This window comes from Sycon ciliatum, chromosome 13 (genome assembly GCF_964019385.1).
Source record: "Sycon ciliatum chromosome 13, ocSycCili1.1, whole genome shotgun sequence".
Classification (NCBI taxonomy): domain Eukaryota; kingdom Metazoa; phylum Porifera; class Calcarea; order Leucosolenida; family Sycettidae; genus Sycon; species Sycon ciliatum.
The window spans coordinates 6,626,849-6,645,938 of record NC_088655.1 but is presented as its reverse complement, the minus strand read 5'-3'; the positions used below and the strand labels follow the sequence as shown (position 1 = coordinate 6,645,938).

At 47.0% G+C, this 19,090-nt stretch overlaps 2 long non-coding RNA genes across 2 annotated transcripts; both read right to left on the bottom strand.

Moving 5' to 3' along the window:
• Nucleotides 1-2,644: 2,644 nt before the first annotated feature.
• On the bottom strand, nt 2,645-8,523 carry LOC135829015 (uncharacterized). The gene is made up of 2 exons (XR_010555782.1): nt 4,975-8,523; nt 2,645-4,484 (listed from the first exon to the last, which is right to left on the bottom strand). It is a non-coding gene; the product is annotated as an uncharacterized LOC135829015 (long non-coding RNA).
• Nucleotides 8,524-9,346: 823 nt separating this feature from the next.
• On the bottom strand, nt 9,347-13,979 carry LOC135829014 (uncharacterized). Its single transcript, XR_010555781.1, has 2 exons — nt 11,259-13,979; nt 9,347-10,776 (listed from the first exon to the last, which is right to left on the bottom strand). It is a non-coding gene; the product is annotated as an uncharacterized LOC135829014 (long non-coding RNA).
• Between the last annotated feature and the right edge of the window lie 5,111 nt (nt 13,980-19,090).

Genomic DNA, 19,090 nt, shown 5'->3' with positions numbered 1-19,090 from the left:
ATTTGAGGTGTACCCTTCTGTACTCAACAAAACGCTGAACAAAAAGCGTGTGCAAATTCAGGTCATGAAACTTTGTTTTCAAGCAATGGATGCCTGCAGGTGTCAGGCGATGACGTCATACTAGCATTTTTACACTAGATTATAATGAGCAGTAGCAGCAGCAGAGAGATAGGGTAAGCAGTTCAGCACCTTCTTTCATTGACAAGCACTGCGCTGATAATGTTGCTGTTTTCAGGCCTGCTACCTTCGCAGCAACATGCGCCACAGGTAGCGCATTTCAGGAATTTGAGAACACTTTGTTCTTGCAAAACTAAACTTCAGCATGCCAAATTCAAGAGATATACCAGGATTCGTATCCCTTTGTTTGCAAAAAATCACGGTTTGCGTCAGACTCGGCTAGAGGCCGAGTTTGCCGCATCCGCATGAACGCCACCAACCCTTCAAGGATCAAGGCGCATATGCAGCTCCTAAAGCGGTGGGAGGGAATGTGGGCCGATATGAAATACAGAAAAAAGATTCGCACTCTGGGCGAAATATTGCGGAACGCGAAGAATTTGTTTGATGCGGAAGAGAGCTCCAAGACCACAACGGCTTTCGTAACAAATGCGTGGGAAGGGTCATACCAATGTTCGAACACAGAAATCACTGATTTCGATAGCCTGACTAAGACAATCAAGTCACAAACATTGCGATGTGCGAAGCGACAATTGTAATGACAAGTCGGAAGTCGGAAGTACCTATATTTTTTATTCAAACTGATACAAACGTCTTTGCAATACAAAACGCGCTCCCGATAATAAGATTTTTTAAGGGGGACATGTCCCCCAGACCCCCTCTTCCTCTTCGCCTCCTTTCGGTCATACAACTTTTTAGAACCTGGTGGCACCCCAGCAAAGTGATCTGTCCGGGATTAGGACTTGCCTGAAAAGAGAACAAAATGTAAACCCCAACAGGACTGGAACCTGCGACCTTGCTTGTCATGAGCATAGCTCTAACAATCTAAGCTATGGCACTGTGCAGAACCTAGAAAGCGCTGACAACTTTTTCACTAAAATTTCAGCTCAAAAAAACTTTCCTATCAATTTTGTTTTTCTCGTGAATGGTCACCGTTTCCGGTTGAAAGAAGTCCTTTCTTTGGAATTTGACGAAATTATTCATCGACTAATTTTCTCTGTTTGTAAAACACAAGGATTGAGAGTGAGTGGATATTGCAGCAGCCTAAATACCTTCGCATTTGAATTGCTGTTGCTGCGCTTCATTACGAACAATACAATACCATGCGGACAAATGTGAGCACACGACACGGAGTACTGTACATCAGCAGAAGCATTCTCTAATAAATAGTTACGGGTTAGGGCTGGCTGCTGTACTACTAGAACTCCGCGCACACCTTCAGTGAAATGTTGGGGACTGAATGGGAGAATCTTACCTGACTTCAAGCCAGGGAGAAGCACCTGCTCCCGAAAGCGGCCGGATGGTTCTTGTCCGGCGTCTGCTATTCTGGTAACGTTGACCCGGACGATAGGTAGTCCCACAAATCTAAACGCCACCTGCCGATTGGCAGGTAACGAACGAAAGCGCTGAACTTCCGCAACCGGATTGCGACGGAGCGTCTCTCAAACTCCCAGAAAATAACAATAATGAAGGGCCGCAAGCAGAACACGCATCCGCCCAGAACACCTACACGGCTACAGACGGCAACGAGCAAGAAAAAAACGATTCCGCATTCAACTGACACGGACGGTGCAGCAGTCCAAGATCCTGTCTACACGTTCGCTGCACGCTCCAGCGGCCAGAGCTCTGTGGCTTCATTCATCTGTCTGATCTGGCAAAAGTTGTAGATTTACGCGTAGATTATGTACATGACTGTACAACATGACATCAGATTCTACTGGCTGCTCCACACTACAAAAGTACAGTGCTACTCGTGCACATCAACACGTACTAGTAGATGTACGAGTAGGTCTAAAATCATTGCGGGCACATCTTTCGGCTGATACCACGCCAACTCCGAAATGAAGCCGACTGTCGACTGTGTCGCCAGAGGCGGACTAGCTGTTCAAGTGTCATCACATGAAACAGTGATCGATGTCGCCTGTACAGTGCACTATATTATTATGATTATGTAGACGCTAGGCTTGTCTGTTCACACACTTACACGTCATGTGGTACACAGCCGGGCTAGATCGTAGTAGACGCAAGGCAGGGCAGAGGAAATGAGATCCTTTTTTTTACAGGCAGTAGCTACAGCCAGTTCAAGGCCAAAGGCAAATGCGTAAAAATGCTGTCATCCACAGCGGCACTCTACACAACACATCATCATCATGCAAGTACTAGTACATTTTACTCATTCATCCTGAGCCGCTCGCCATCTTTTTTTAAATTTCGGCCAGTCGGCTACTACATGTGTCGTATCCGGTCGGCCCCGGGGTTGGCCCCCACGGCTGCGGTTCGACATGAACTAACTTACTAATAAACCTTCACATTACAAGGCCGTGCAGTGGTGGCCACTTGGAGATAGTCCCACCAACAGAATTACTCTTACGCACGCACACACATATACCTAGACATACTCTCACACACACACACACTCAGGCATATACAAACACGTACACTCAGAGCAGCGTTCAGGTTTACTCACATCTTCACAGGAGGGTACATGTAACTTAGTTCAAGAGAAGATAATGAAGAGCACAAGGCAAGAGAGATAGAGAGAAAAGGAAGGTGATGGCAATACTATCCAATTGCGGCCATGGAAGTCCATGGCCACCAAATTGCTGGTCCCGCATGCAATAGCGTATCAAACCGTAGTAAATATGTGTACAAACTGTTGCATAAAGAGCGGGAGCTAGGTGGGGAAATAACAGTGTATACCAAATAAGGAAGGCCCCAGGCCTTGCGTGAAGACATAAAATAAAGACGATTATGAACCCGTTTATGGGAGATAGATAAATAATTAGACACCGAAAAAAGGCAGACTTGTCACGTAGAGGCCTAAAAGGCACGTGTCAATAGTATGGATACGACATATCCCCCCGCTTACACGGAAAAGAACACGTCTTCGTGTTTAACGTTATAAATTAGACTAAGATTATGGCTAGCAATTTAACTAGGGCTCAAACGGTTAGTCCGATTAACCGGTTGCAGACCGGTTACGTAGAATTAACGGTTAACCGATAAAGATAACGGTTACACAGTAACTTTTCAGTCAATTTTTCAAGTATCAGGTCGTTGCAATGTGTGCACTTTCGCGGGCTGTCGCACGCGTACGCAATTTCTGGGCTGTCAACTCGGTCATATCTGGTCTCTTGGTGTGAGAGTATGTATGAATGAGCATGCAAGATAATGTACAAGTGTGCGTTGTACTGAATAGGGTACATTTTTTGAATGAGTACATGTATAGTCAAATATACAGATAAAAAAGAGTCCGCAGGATTGCCGTGGCTTATAGGTGATAACCGGTTAACCGACCGTTAGCTTAGCAGTTAACCGTCAGGGGTAAAACCGTAACCGTTTGAGCCCTAAATTTAACTAAACGAGTGCAGGTAAAATTGGAGTTCTTATCAAAATCTGTTCAAAGAGTAACTGTAATATCGAACACCACTAATCCAGTCAATACCACTGAAATAACTTTACTCGTGCCACACAGGACTCCAAAACAGCTGGGGCGGATGGCGGGAACGCGGAGTTCGCCTTTCCGTCACGCCAACTGGCGGAGCACTGCCAAATACCCGAACGGTGTCCTCCTCGTCTCGGGCGGCGGTATCAGTGGCATCAGGCTGGTAGGACGGAGTCAGGGTGGATGCCATGGGCTGTGGTGGGTCCAACTCATCTCGCTCGCGAACCTCCTGGAGCCGACTCGGTCGATGATGACAACTTTTCAGCCGGTTGACGTGCACTATCAGCCGACGTGCCGTGGGCTCAGACAGTTTGATGCGGTAGGTGACGGCTGAGAGCTTCTCCTCGACAAGGTACGGTCCGTGCCAAAGTCTAGCAAACTTGGCGGTTGAACCCGTCGGAATAGCTGGCATCAGAAGCCACACTGCGTCACCTGCTGCAAACGTCACGGCCCTAGCGTTGCGATCACGGATATGCGCTTGATAACGGTGCACGTTGCCCAGGTGTTCCCGGACCTGCGCATGAGTGTCCTCCAGGCGTCGGCGGAGAGCACTCACAAATTCCGGCCGTGACCACTGATACTGCGGAAGCTTCTCCTGGCGGTAATCTAAATGCCAAGTCTTGAGGTAGGCAGAAACTCCCGACCAAAGAGTAGATAGCTTGGACTGTAGCCGGTACTAGTCTGCGGCGTCGAGCGGTATCCCATCAAGAAGGCCGGCAACTTGATGTCCCAATCTCGATGATTCCTGCAGACATAGTGCGCCAGGCTACGCTCAAGCATCTGGTTAAATCTTTCAAGCAGACCGTCACTCTGTGGATGGTACGCAGTTGTTCTGGTCTTATCTATGCCAAGCAGAAAGCAAACACTGCGAAACAAAGAGCAATCAAAGTTTTTGCCCCAGTCGGTATGGAACCGATCAGGAGCAATAGTCCACTACAACCAAAAGATGGCGGTACCCTTCCGCTGTCTCCGGTAAATTGGGGATCAAATCCATTGCTACTCGCTCAAAAGGATACCCCGTCCAGGAAGACTGTGGTGGAGCGCCAGACCCTCTGCCTACGGGACGTTTCAACTGGCTACAGGAAGAACAACTTGCAACCCAATCTAAGACATCTTTCTTCATGGCTACCCAGTGAAATTGTTGCGTCAGTTTCTTCTGCAGGCGTGTAGAACCCGTATGTCTCCCCCCCCCCCCCCTCCCTGGTCACGATACTCTTGCAAAACCAAAGAACGTAAATGTCGGGGAACTACGACTTGCATGATAGATGGCTTACCGGGGCGGGGTCCTCCCAACGACGGCACAACACCCCCTCATAATGAACCAGCATTTCATGATTTTTCCACAAAATACATACCTCGGGACTGCTACCCATCATGTCCTGCGGGCAAGCTGGAGAGTCCATACCTAGCCAGGACACTACTTGGGCGAGATCTCGGTCCTTCTCCTGTTCCGTTTCCCATATTGACCACGGCCAGTTGAAACGACGGATGAGGGGTGTGGGGATGTTGCCAACGTCGTTATTCACGGCCCCTACGAACAGCGTCGTCGGAGCATCAGGGCGGCGTGAGAGTGCATCAGCGTTAGCGTGTGATCGACCTGCCCTGTACAATATGGTGAACTCACATTCAGACAAAAATTCCAGCCAGCGAGCCACAATCGCCGGTGGATGTTGAAAGTCAGCCAAATGTTCCAGAGAATGGTCGCTGTGCATATAAATAATTCTAATTTTCTAACAAGCAGGTAGCAACGGAAATGCTTCACAGCCCACACCAAGCCTAACAATTTTTTTTGGTGGGGGTTAGACAATGGGAAGTAGCTATGTAGGGGCGTGAGCCCGCCTTTCGGCACCGGAAGAGGACCCACATTTTCATCTGGTGAGCTGCGTCGCGTTTGCTGTGGAGTGCTGTGCTGTGCAGTGGAGCTTGCATACCATAAGAAATCCTCTATTTCTATCCAACTAATAAAAATGTCTTTGCAAAAAAACATACATAAGATGTACTTGATAATCGTATTGAAAAGACGTTTCTATCAGTTTTATAGAAATTGATGATTAGGAAACTGAAGTAACAAGCATGATGACCTACGTGAAAGCAAAGCATACCGAGGGCACTGGGATTTCCAGCCAATTGATTTGTAAACCAATTATTAATTATCTGGATTTCCCAGAGGCTGAATCGAGTAGTTAGGGTGTATGGTGCTAGATTTTAATTTTTTTCATTTATTTTCATACATAACACGGGGTTTGATCCTGAACACACACTGACAGGTCAGCTACATACATAACACGGGGTTTGATCCTGAACACACACTGACAGGTCCGGTACATTTTACGGAGTAATTATTATTATGCTGTGGTGCTAGCTTATCGTTTTTCTTCTTCTTCTTCTTCATTTTTCAATTGTTCGGCCACATAACGTGGTATTGGAACATGCACTCTCTCCTTGCATGCATTCCTTCCATACACTTCGCATACATACTCATCCCACCAACTTGCTTCACGTTATGATCCTTGCGTTGAAAGCCCAATTTCACTATTTGACCAGCTTCTTTACTGGTATGGTATTGTTACACACCAGGCATGCTGCATCAGTTAGTTTTTATTCCCGTAGCTATACAGAAGACGTTACTTCAGTAACGTCTGGCGCTAGCCAGGGTCCACACAGCTTTAATTTGGTGTTTGTTTGTGTGTTTGTTTGTTTGTGTCACGCCTGGCGCTATCCCGTATCTGTCCCGTACCTTCAAACACAGCTGGCTACATACAGCTGGCCGCCCTATTCAAATAGGACTTTCAAGCGCAAGATTATAACGTGAAGCAACTTGGAAGAATGAGTATGAATGCGAAGTGTATGGGGAATGCATGTAGGGCGATAGTGCGGGTTCGAATCCCAGGTAATGCCTGAAAAAATAGGAAAATTGAAAAATTTATAACATCCCTATTCTTATTTTGCCATCATCAAGGCGATAGATGGTGTCGTATTACCCTCGACGGTACCTGTCCCGTACCGTACCGTACAATCAAAGACGGCAGGCAACAATGCATATTCAAATAGGGCTTTCAACTACAAGATCATAACGTGAAGCAACTTGGAAGAATTAGTATGTGTGCGAAGTGTATCGGGGGATGCATGCAGGGCGATAGTGCGGGTTCGAATCCCAGGTTATGTCTAAAAACAAAAAGTAGAAATCTATAAGAATTAAAACATCCCTATGCTTTTTTTGTCTAGGTCATCAAGGCAAAAAAGCATAGCCTAGGGCCCTGAGCTTCCAAGCTCTCTGGTTTTTTTATTTCACCTTCCCGTGGCCAGAGAATGTAGGCCAATATGGAGGGAGGGGGCGGAAGCCAGCCATGGTAGGGAAACAAAAACGAAGCAAAAATAAATAAATATCCCTTTATGTACTGATTTCCAGCACAGAATGAAGCAGAATTTAAATTTTCTGCACAATTTACACCTTCAACAGGCTATAACTTTGACCTCCTTCACTGCATTTCCACAATCTTGGGCTATTTGGAAAGCTCCTGGCGAGAGCAACGTCAGCATACTGGACTCCATCAACTAGCTGCCACAAATCAGGCGCGGGATCACAGCAAAGTCCACCCAAGCCCAATATGCGAGTAAATTCCACCATCAATGCCATTCCACTCTCCTCTATCGCAGAAAGCTCTTTTCGAGGCGATTCAAACTTCAGCCACCTACGTCATTATCATGTGCTCAGTTGGTCAAAGGGCACACGAATGGGGATTTTCCCCTAAAATGACGAAGAAATCGATCAAAGTATTTCAATAACCTACGAGGAGACAATAGTCGTAAAATGGCAAAGAATATAACTCAGGGCTGCCACTTACTCCGATTTTTTGGAAATCGTCCGATTTTTGATCGCCTGTCCGACAAAGCGACCGATTTTGTTCCCAAAGAGGGACAACCGATTATTATATCTTGAGCGCTTTTTAGTCCAGTTGGCCATTTATTCATAATTGACATGGTTGTAGCGCGTGTGCTGGACAGTTAAAAATGTGTTCTGGGGCCCCAACAGCAAACAATTTTCCTAAATATTTTCACCAAGGGGGCCGTGCCCCCTGCACCCAAGCGGGGGACACCCCGGCACCCCCGTCAGATTTTTCTCCCTCCAAGTGTGGCAGCCCTGTAACTAATTGTCCACTCATGAGCCATAACCATGTACATGTGAAATTTTTGTTTTTCTGCTGAATGGTCACCGTTTCCGATTGGAAGAAGTCCTTTCTTTGGAATTTGACGAAATTGTTCATCGACTAATTTTCTCTGCTTGTAAAGCACAAGGATTGAGAGTGAGGGGATATTGCAGCAGCCGAAAATACCTTCGCGTTTGAATTGCCGTGGCTGCGCTTCACTATGAACAATACAATACCATGCGGACAAATGTGAGCACACGACACGGAGTACTGTACATCAGCAGAATCCTTTTCTAGTAAATCGTTACCATGGTTATGGGTTAGGGCTGCTGTACTACTAGAACTCAGCGCAGACCTTCAGTGAAATGTTGGGGACTGAATGGGAGAACCTTACCTGACTTCAAGCCAGGGAGAAGCACCTGCTCCCGATAACGGCCGGGTGGTTCCTGTCCGGCGTCCGCTATTCTGGTAACGTTTACCCGGACGATTGGTAGTCCCACAAATCTAAACGCCACCTGCCGATGGGCAGGTAACGAACGAAAGCGCTTCACTTCCGCAACCAGATTGCGACGGAGCGTCACTCAAACTCCCAGAAAATAACAATATGAAGGGCCGCAAGCAGAACACGCATCCGCCCAGAACACCTACAGACGGCAACGAGCAACAAAAAAATGATTCCGCATTCAACTGAAGCACGAACGGTGCAGCAGTCAAAGATCCTATCTACACGTTTGCTGCTCGCTCCAGCGGCCAGAGCTCTGTGGCTTCATTCATCTGTCTGATCTGGCAAAAGTAGTAGATTTACGCGTAGATTATGTACATGACTGTACAACATGACATCAGATTCTACTGCCTGCTCCACACTACAAAAGTACAGTGCTACTCGTGTATATCAACACGTACTAGTACAATCATGTAGTACGAGTAGGTCTAAAATCATTGCGGGCCCATCTTTCGGCTGATACCACGCCAAATCCGAAATAAAGCCGACTGTCGACTGTGTCGCCAGAGGCGGACTAGCTGTTCAAGTGTCATCACGTACATGCAACAGTGATCGATGTCGCCTGCACAGTGCATGTAGACGCTAGGCTTGTCTGTTCACACACTTACACGTCACGTGGTACACAGCCGGGCTAGATCGTAGTAGACGCAAGGCAGGGCAGAGGAAATGAGATACTTTTTTTTTACATGCAGTACCTACAGCCAATTCAAGGTCAAAGGCAAATGCGTAAAAAGGCTGTCATCCACAGCAGCACTCTACACAACACATCATCATCACGCAAGTACTAGTACATTTTACTCATTCATCCTGAGCCGCTCGCCATCTTTTTTAAAAATTTCGGCCAGTCGGCTACTACATGTGTCGTACCCGGTCGGCCCCGGGGTTGGTCCCCACGCTGCTGTTCGACATGAACTAACTTACTAATAAACCTTCACATTACAAGGCCGTGCAGTGGTGGCCACTTGGAGATAGTCCCACCAACAGAATTACTCGTACGCACGCACACACATATACCTAGACATACTCTCACACACACACACACTCAGGCATATACAAACACGTACACTCACAGCAGCGTTCAGGTTTACTCACATCTTCACAGGAGGGTACATGTAACTCAGTACAAGAGAAGATAATGAAGAGCACAAGGCAAGAGAGATAGAGAGAAAAGGAAGGTGATGGCAATACTATCTAGTTGCGGCCATGGAAGTCCATGGCCACCAAATTGCTGGTCCCGCATGCAATAGCGTATCAAACCGTAGTAAATATGTGTACAAACTGTTGCATAAAGAGCGGGAGCTAGGTGGGGAAATAACAGCGCATACCAAATAAGGAAGGCCCCAGGCCTTGCGTGAAGACATAAAATAAAGACGATTATGAACCCGTTTATGGGAGATAGATAAATAATTAGACACCTAAATAAGGCAGACTTGTCACGTAGAGGCCTACAAGGCACGTGTCAATAGTATGGATACGACATATCCCCCCGCTTACACGGAAAAGAACACGTCCTCGTGTTTAACGTTATAAATTAGACTAAGATTATGGCTAACAATTTAACTAAACGAGTGCAGGTCAAATTGGAGTTCTTATCAAAATCTGTTCAAAGACTAACTGTAATATCGAACACCACTAATCCAGTCAATACCACTGAAGTCACTTACTCGTGCCACACAGGACTCCCAAACAGCTGGGGCGGATGGCGGGAACGCGGAGTTCGCCTTTCCATCACGCCAACTGGCGGAGCACTGCCAAATACCCGAGCGGTGTCCCCCTCGTCTCGGGCGGCGGTATCAGTGGCATCAGGCTGGTAGGACGGAGTCAGGGTGGATGCCATGGGCTGCGGTGGGTCCGACTCATCTTGCTCGTGAACCTCCTGCAGCCGACTCGGTCGATGATGGCAACTTTTCAGCCGGTGGACGTGCACTATCAGCCGACGTGCCGTGGGCTCAGACAGTTTGATGGGGTAGGTGACGGCTGAGAGCTTCTCCTCGACTAGGTACGGTCCGTCCCAAAGTCTAGCAAACTTGGCGGGTGAACCCGTCGGTATAGTTGGCACCAGAAGCCACACTGCGTCACCTGCTGCAAACGTCAAGGCCTTAGCGTAGCGATCACGGATATGCGCTTGATAACGGTGCACGTTGCCCAGGTGTTCCCGGACCTGTGCATGAGCGTCCTCCAGGCGTCGGCGGAGAGCACTCACAAATTCCGGCTGTGACGATACTGCGGATGCTTCTCCTGGCGGTAATCCAGATGCCAAGTCTTGAGGTAGGCATAACTCTTGACCAAAGAGTAGATAGCTTGGACTGTAGCCGGTACTAGTCTGCGGCAACGAGCGGTATCCCATCAAGAAGGCTGGCAACTTGATGTCCCAATCTCGATGATTCCTGCAGACATAGTGTGCCAGGCTACGCTGAAGCGTTGGGTTGAATCTTTCAAGCAGACCATCACTCTGTGGATGGTACGCAGTTGTCCTGGTCTTATCTATGCCAAGCAGAAAGCAAACACTGCGAAACAAAGGGCCATCAAAGTTTTTGCCCTGATCGGTATGCAACCGATCAGGAGCAATAGTCCACTACAACCAAAATATGGCGGTTCCCTTCCGCTGTCTCCGGTAAATTGGGGATCAAATCCATTGCTACTCGCTCAAAAGGACACCCCGTCCAGGAAGACTGTGGTGGAGCGCCAGACCCTCTGCCTACGGGACGTTTCGACTGGCTACAGGAAGAACAACTTGCAACCCAATCTAAGACATCTTTCTTCATGGCTACCCAGTGAAATTGTTGGGTCAGTTTCTTCTGCAGGCGTGTAGAACCCGTATGTCCCCCCCCCCCTGGTCATGATACTCTTGCACAACCAAAGAACGTAAATGTCGGGGAACTACGACTTGCAAGATAGATGGCTTACTGGGGCAGGGGTCCTCCCAACGACGGCACAACACCCCCTCATGATGAACCAGCATTTCATGATTTTTTCACAAAATACGTACCTCAGGACTGCTACCCATCATATCCTGCGGGCAAGGCGGAGAGTCCATACCTAGCCAGGACACTACTTGGGCGAGATCTCGGTCCTTCTCCTGTTCCGTTTCCCATCTTGACCACGGCCAGTTGAAACGGCGGATGAGGGGTGTGGGGATGTTGCCAGCGTTAGCGTGTGATCGACCTGCCCTGTACAATAATGGTGAACTCACATTCAGACAAAAATTCCAGCCAGCGAGCCACAATCGCCGGTGGATGTTGAAAGTTAGCCAAATGTTCCAGAGAATGGTCGCTGTGCATATAACAAATTCAAATTTTCTACCAAGCAGGTACCAACGGAAATACTGCACAGCCCACACCAAGCCCAACAATGTTTTTTTGGTGGGGGTTAGACAATGGGAAGTAGCTATGTAGGGGTGTGAGCCCGCCTTTCGGCACCGGAAGAGGACCCACACCTTGATCTGGTGAGCTGCGTCGCGTTTGCTGTGGAGTGCTGTGCTGTGCAGTGGAGCTTGCATACCATAAGAAATCCTCTTTTTCTATGCAACTAATAGAAACGTCTTCGCAAAAAACATACATAAAGATGTACTTGATAATCATATTGAAAAGACGTTTCTATCAGTTTTATAGAAATTGATGATTAGGAAACTGAAGTTACAAGCATGATGACCTAGGTGAAAGCAAAGCATAGGGAGGGCACTGGGCTTTCCAGCCAATTGATTTGTAAACCAATTATTATATATCTGGATTTCCCAGAGGCTGAATCGAGTAGTTAGGGTGTATGGTGCTAGATTTTCATTTTTGTCATTTTTTCAAACATAACACGATGTTTGATCCTGAACACACACTGACAGGTCAGGTACATTTTACGGAGTAATTATTATTATGCTGTGGTGCTAGCTTATCGGTTTTTTTCTTCATTTTTCCAATTGTTCGCACACATAACGTGGTATTGGAACATGCACTCTCTCCTTGCATGCATTCCTTCCATACACTTCGCATACATACTCATCCTACCAACTTGCTTCACGTTATGATCCTTGCGTTGAAAGCCCTATTTCACTATTTGACCAGCTTCTTTACTGGTATGGTATTGTCGCACACCATGCATGCTGCATCAGTTATTTATTCACCTTCCCGTGGCCAGAGAATATAGGCCAATATGGAGGGAGGGGCGGCAGCCAGCCATGGTAGGGAAACAAAAAACGAAGAAAAATAAATAAATATCCCTTTATGTACTGATTTCCAGCACAGAATGAAACAGAATTTATATTTTCTGCACAATTTACACCTTCAACAGGCTACAACTTTGACCTCCTTCACTGCATTTCCACAATCTTAGGCTCTTTGGAAAGCTCCGGGCGAGAGCAACGCCAGCATACCAGACTCCATCAACTAGCTGCCACAAATCAGGCGCGGGATTACAGCAAAGTCCACCCCAAGCCAAATATGCGAATAAATTCCACCATCAATGCCATTCCACTCTCCTCTATCACAGAAAGCTCAAACCTCAGCCAACAACGTCATTATCATGTGCTCAGTTGGTCAAAGAGCACACAGATAAGGATTTCCCCCTAAAATGACAAAGAGATCGGATCAAAGTATTTCAATAACCTACGAGGAGACAATAGTCGTAAAATGGCAATGAATATAACTTATGGCTGCCACTTACTCCGATTTTTGATCGCCTGTCCGACAAAGCAACCGATTTTGTTCCGCAAAGAGGGACAACCGATTATTATATTTTGAGCGCTTTTTAGTCCAGTTGGCCATTTATTCATAATTGACATGGTTGTAGCACGTGTGCTGCACAGTTACAAATGTGTTCTGGGGCCCCAACAGCAAGCCATTTTCCTAAATAGTTTCACCAAGGGGGCCGTACCCCCTGCCCCCAAGCGGGGGACAACCCGGCACCCCGTCAGATTTTTCTCCCTCCAAGTGTGGCAGCCCTGTAACTAATTGTGCACTCATGAGCCATAACCATGTACATGTGAAATTTAGTTTTTCTGCTGAATGGTCACCGTTTCAAATTGAAAGAAGTCCTTCCTTTGGAATTTGACGAAATTATTCATCGACTAATTTTCTCTGTTTGTAAAGCACACGGATTGTGAGTGAGTGGATATTGCAGCAGCCGAAAATACCTTCGCGTTTGAATTGCCGTTGCTGCGCTTCACTACGAACAACACAATAGCATGCGGACAAATGTGAGCACACGACACGGAGTACTGTACATCAGCAGAAACCTTTTCCAATAATTCGTTACCATGGTTATGGGTTAGGGCTGCTGTACTGCTAGAACTCAGCGCAGACATTCAGTGAAATGTCGGGGACTGAATGGGAGAACCTTACCTGACTTCAAGCCAGGGAGAAGCACCTGCTCCCGATAACGGCCGGGTGGTTCCTGTCCGGCGTCTGCTATTCTGGTAACGTTGACCCGGACGATTGGTAGTCCCACAAATCTAAACGCCACCTGACGAACGAAAGCGCTTCACTTCCGCAACCAGATTGCGACGGAGCGTCACTCAAACTTCCAGAAAATAACAATATGAAGGGCCGCAAGCAGAACACCCATCCGCCCAGAACACCCACAGACGGCAACGAGCAACAAAAAAACGATTCCGCATTCAACTGATGCACGGACGGTGCGGCAGTCAAAGATCCCATCTACACGTTCGCTGCACGCTCCAGCGGCCAGAGCTCTGTGGCTTCATTCATCTGTCTGATCTGGCAAAAGTTTTTGATTTACGCGTAGATTATGTACATGACTGTACAACATGACATCAGATTCTACTGCCTGCTCCACACTACAAAAGTACAGTGCTGCTCGTGTATATCAACACGTACTAGTAGATCTACGAGTAGGTCTAAAATCATTGCGGGCCCATCTTTCGGCTGATACCACGCCAACTCCGAAATGAAGGCGACTGTCGACTGTGTCGCCAGAGGCGGACTAGCTGTTCAAGTGTCATCACATGCAACAGACTGTCAGTGAGCGATGTCGCCTGTATAGTGTACAGTGTACAGTGTAATTCTGATTATCACTCCCTTAGTATTGACTCACATAGATTTTGCCATACCTAAGCAGTCAAATATTCCTGCATATTTCACTCCTTATGGCTATATTGACCCCTTATATTTGACTCCTTTTTAGCAATTGAACACATGCTTTGGTCAGTCCTGATAAATCTAATATTAGTGAGGTTTTGCATTCCAAAATTCAGCAAAAAGATTCGGCACGCGGGAGCGAGGTCGAAAATGCACACGAAGATTCGGCATGCTTGTTTGGAAAAAGCTCACTTGGCCGAACATATTTTTCGGATGAATTTTCTTGTAGAAGAGCGCTCGCGCTTGATTTATTCAAAGAGGTTTCTTATCTCGGCATGGCTTCGCAGGCGTCTTTGGTGACATCAGCATCGTCAGGTACCTCTGATTGCTCCTCTCCACTGCCTGCCTACTATCTTTCGCCTGGAGTGTCCTCACCGTCATCTGTATGGCTGAAAAGACTATGGCAATACGCATAAAATTTGATTTGGCCATGGAGTTGGTTTTTCTGAGGCGACTGAGGCGGGTTTGGCTCTCGAGTCTTTGGGCGATCAAAGTTCGTCGGAATCAGCAACAAAAGGAGAAAGGGACAGGACGTTGCTGATGCTGGGGCTCACGAAATTAAAACACATCATTTTCGACTTGCAAAACAAACGTTGGTGCGAAAATTCGACATTTTGACGTTCGCCAAATGCCCGAAGAACGCCGAGCCGAAATTCGGAATGCAAAACCTCACTATTGATTTCATACTTGATCAGTACAGGAAATAAAAGACCATGTAAAAGACCTCGACTTCGCCTCGGTCTTTTACTCGGCTTTTTTCATACATTGACCTCGCACTCACTCAATATTAGATACTTATGTAGACGCTAGGCTTGTCTGTTCACACACTTACACGTCACGTGGTACACAGCCGGGCTAGGTCGTAGTAGACGCAAGGCAGGGCAGAGGAAATGATATCCTGAACTGGAGCACGGACGGTGCAGCTAGCAGTCCAACACCCTATGTCGTTCGCTGCACGCTCCAGCGGCCAGAGCTCTGTGGCTTCATTCATCTGTCTGATCTGGCAAAAGTTGTAGATCTACGCGTAGATTATGTACATGACTGTACAACATGACATCAGATTCTACTGCCTGCTCCACACTACAAAAGTACAGTGCTACTCGTGTACATCCATATGTAGGTCTACATAATCATTGCGGGCCGATCTTTCTGCTGATGCTCCCACACCAACTCCGAAATGAAGCCGACTGTCTGTGTCGCCAGAGCAGAGGCGGACTAGCTGTTCAAGTGTCATCACATGCAACAGTGCTAGTGAGCGATGTCGCCTGTACTAAAATCATTATGACCCTACCTGTCTGTTCACTGGCCTGTCTGTTCACCCACGTACACTTCACGTGGTACACAGCCGGGCCAGATCGTAGTAGACTCAATGCAGGGCAGAGGAAATGAGATCCTTTTTTTACAGGCAGTGAGTCCAGCGGGGACGAAACGTACGTCGCAATCGAGCTATGTCGTTGCTGTGTCATCATCTATGTGCCATGCGCTACTTGATGTACCAGCCTGCTATGCCGGATACCGCCAGCTATGCATCGACCAGGCGCCAGGCGCGAACTGATGGTGGTGGTGGTGAGAAGGAGAGCTCTGTGCCAGAACTTTGCAGCCTAGAGAGCGTGGGTGGGCAGGCGTGTGTTTACCGCCATATTGCCAGGTGTGTCTTTACCACCATATTTATCAACCATAAGTACAGCTGCAGTGGTGTCTTCAACTTCATTCTCCCGAGTCAAGCTCCGTATGAAGACATCCAAGAAGAAGATTGCCTGATGAGTCCAGCGGGGACGAAACGTACGTCGCAATCGAGCTATGTCGTTGCTGTGTCATCATCTATGTGCCATGCGCTACTTGATGTACCAGCCTGCTATGCCGGATACCGCCAGCCATGCATCGACCAGGCGCCAGGCGCGAACTGATAGTGGTGGTGGTGAGAAGGAGAGCTCTGTGCCAGAACTTTGCAGCCTAGAGAGCGTGTGTAGGCAGGCGTGTGTTTACCGCCATATTGCCAGGTGTGTCTTTACCACCATATTTATCAACCATAAGTAGCTACAGCCAGTTCAAGGCCAAAAGCCGCAAAGGCGTAAAAAGGCTGGTGGCATCCACAGCAGCACTCTACACAACACATCATCATCATCATGCATGTACATGTATATTGTAGTCAGGGAGTTCTGAGACGCTCGCAACGTTTTCCGTTTCTAAATTTCGGCCAGTCGGCTACTATCATAATCGTCTTGGGGGTTAGACAAGGGGAAGTAGCCATGTAGGGGCGTGGGCCCGTCTTTCGGCACTCTACGGAGTGAAGAGGACCCACACCTTGATCTGGTGAGCTGCGTCGCGTTTTGATCATGCTGACTGAGGCTACTGCTTTTCTTTCACAGTTTAGCTTCCAATAACTGCTCTTCGACGTCTTCGGCATTTTGATTACTGTAGAAGTATTGTATTTTAGCAATTTTGTATTTTTGGCAGGAGAAAGTGAGTGACAGTTATAAGTATACATTTTTGTTCAGGAAATCTTTCGTTAGATCACTCCACCAGCAGGTTTGTTACATACTAAATTTTGATTTTCGTCGAGGTCTGTCATCCGCAGCGTTCAGAAAAAGAACTTTGGTTATTTCGTGCCCCCTAACGAATATAGCGAAAATAAATTCCAAACGAAAATTTGTACTTATACAGTAGCCTTATATAGAATGTAGGAAAAAGGAAAAAGGAACGCAGTGTAAGCAATGTAGAGCGTGGTTCTTTCACCCCTCTACTGCTCTAGTGTTCCGTACTCATGGTGGTTGTAGTCAGTTGTGCCCTGGGGTTTTTAAACGTCTTTGTCGCGTACACTAGAGAGGTTGTGCATAACGAAAATTCGTAAAGATCTTTCGGAATCTGAGCCGTCTGGAAGTGACGAAAATTCGTAAAGAAAATCTGTTGTGTTCAACGAAAAACGTAGTGTGACTATGGTGACCCTTTCGAGCACTTTTCCGCTGTTTGCGCGAACAGCTCCAGCAGCTTCATCACTCTGTCCCGAATAGCTTTCTTCGTCACACCACCGAAATGAGTTGGGCTCAAGTTTTCCAGCTCACAGGTAACGATCTCCATGGCTGGAGACCCTCGTCGAAACAGTTGGTCGTGAGAACGAAGCTGCCTGAGAAGGGCCAAGTCCATCGCGAGATCAAATGTCCTTTGCTGAGACATCGCAGGGGAAGACGAAGACACCGAAGTGGCAGATTTCTGCTGCGGGGATCCAGCAGAAAAAATTGTCACAGGGCGAGCACTGACAGGACTTCCAGATCTGACAGAACTGACAGAACTAGCCGAGCGCTGTCCAGGTGACAGGGGATCGCTGAGAGAGCGGGAAAGAGATCCATCAGCTCCACAGGATGCCGAGTAGGAAGAGCTCGCAGAACGGCTTGAAAAGGCCATGGCGAAAAAATCTTGACACCACGTGCATCAACACAGCTACATGTACATGTACATGTAGCTTGCGAGAAAGAAGCGAAAGTTCAAAACGTAAGATCTTCAAGTTTCGCGGTCCTCCTCGCGAAAGTTCCTTTCCTTTTTCGTTACTCGTGCCCAGACTACGTCTAAGTTACGAATTTTCGTTATGCCCAACCTCTCTACTGTGAGTCTTCTGGTAGAGAATTCTCTGTTGTCATGAGTCTGCTGCGTGCCCGTCTCTCTTTCTCCTTACTGAGATCCAGTATTCTTTGTATCCTTGGACCGAGATGCTCGTTCTCGTCGGGGCTTCCCCGTCCAACGTTTTTTGGATAGTTCCGTCGTGGCGGCTGAGTCTCGCCTAGTTACGTAATTTTCTGATCTTCTCTACTGTGTTTATTTGTTTATCAAGTTTTTTGTTTGATTTTTCGTTTTTTGATTTTTCATTGATTTTTCTTGATGAAGTTATTGGTACGAAGTAGTGGTTGCGACCTCGGCGATGATTTGTAAGAAAGGGTTTGCTCCCCACACCGGAGCTCGCGCTATTCCGCCGACTTTACTTGACACTTGACTTGTCGCGCTGGAAACGGAGCATCTCTGTAAGTTTGTATCCCTGGTGATGTTTGTGCCTGGAGAGCACTATATAAGTGGTGCTCTTCAGGCAAAATCTTCCTCAGCCTACTCAAGCTCAACTGATGAGGGGTGAATTCCCCGAAACACTGTGTATTGAGCAGGGAGTGGTGCTTTCTTGCAGGTTCGCCGAGTCGAAGGTTCGATGGACTTCTCGTGTGCTCTGGATGGCAGTCGTGAGTCATTCAAGGGTCAAGTAAAGTCGGCGGATAGCGCGAGCTCCGGTGTGAAGTTATTGGTGTTCTTAAAAGAAAAATTTAATTAGTATTGTAACCTGATACTATATACAGTCAGAAAGCGGGGTGTCAGGACGTCGAATGTCTCAGTGCTCTGTCAGTTTTGTGCCTAGTTATCGCACTTTCTGACTATATATAGTATCATGTTACAGTGATGGAGAGTTACTCTGAACTCGTATCCATATGTCCTTTTCTCTTCTACATTTTTTTATGGCTCAACATCCGAGTTTTATTTATTATTATTATTATTATTATTCTCGTATCCGTCCCGAATGGGACTCACGACGGCAGAATTAACTGCGAGCATGTGTTTGTGTGAGAGTGTGAGAAAGAAATGAAAAAGAAAAGAAGAGTCTTGTAATAAAGGTCAAATTTAAGAAGAGCAGTACTAGACTAAATGGCTGAGCAGATGTTACTCCATTGTTTTCTGTCGTTATTAATTAGTACAGTGTTTT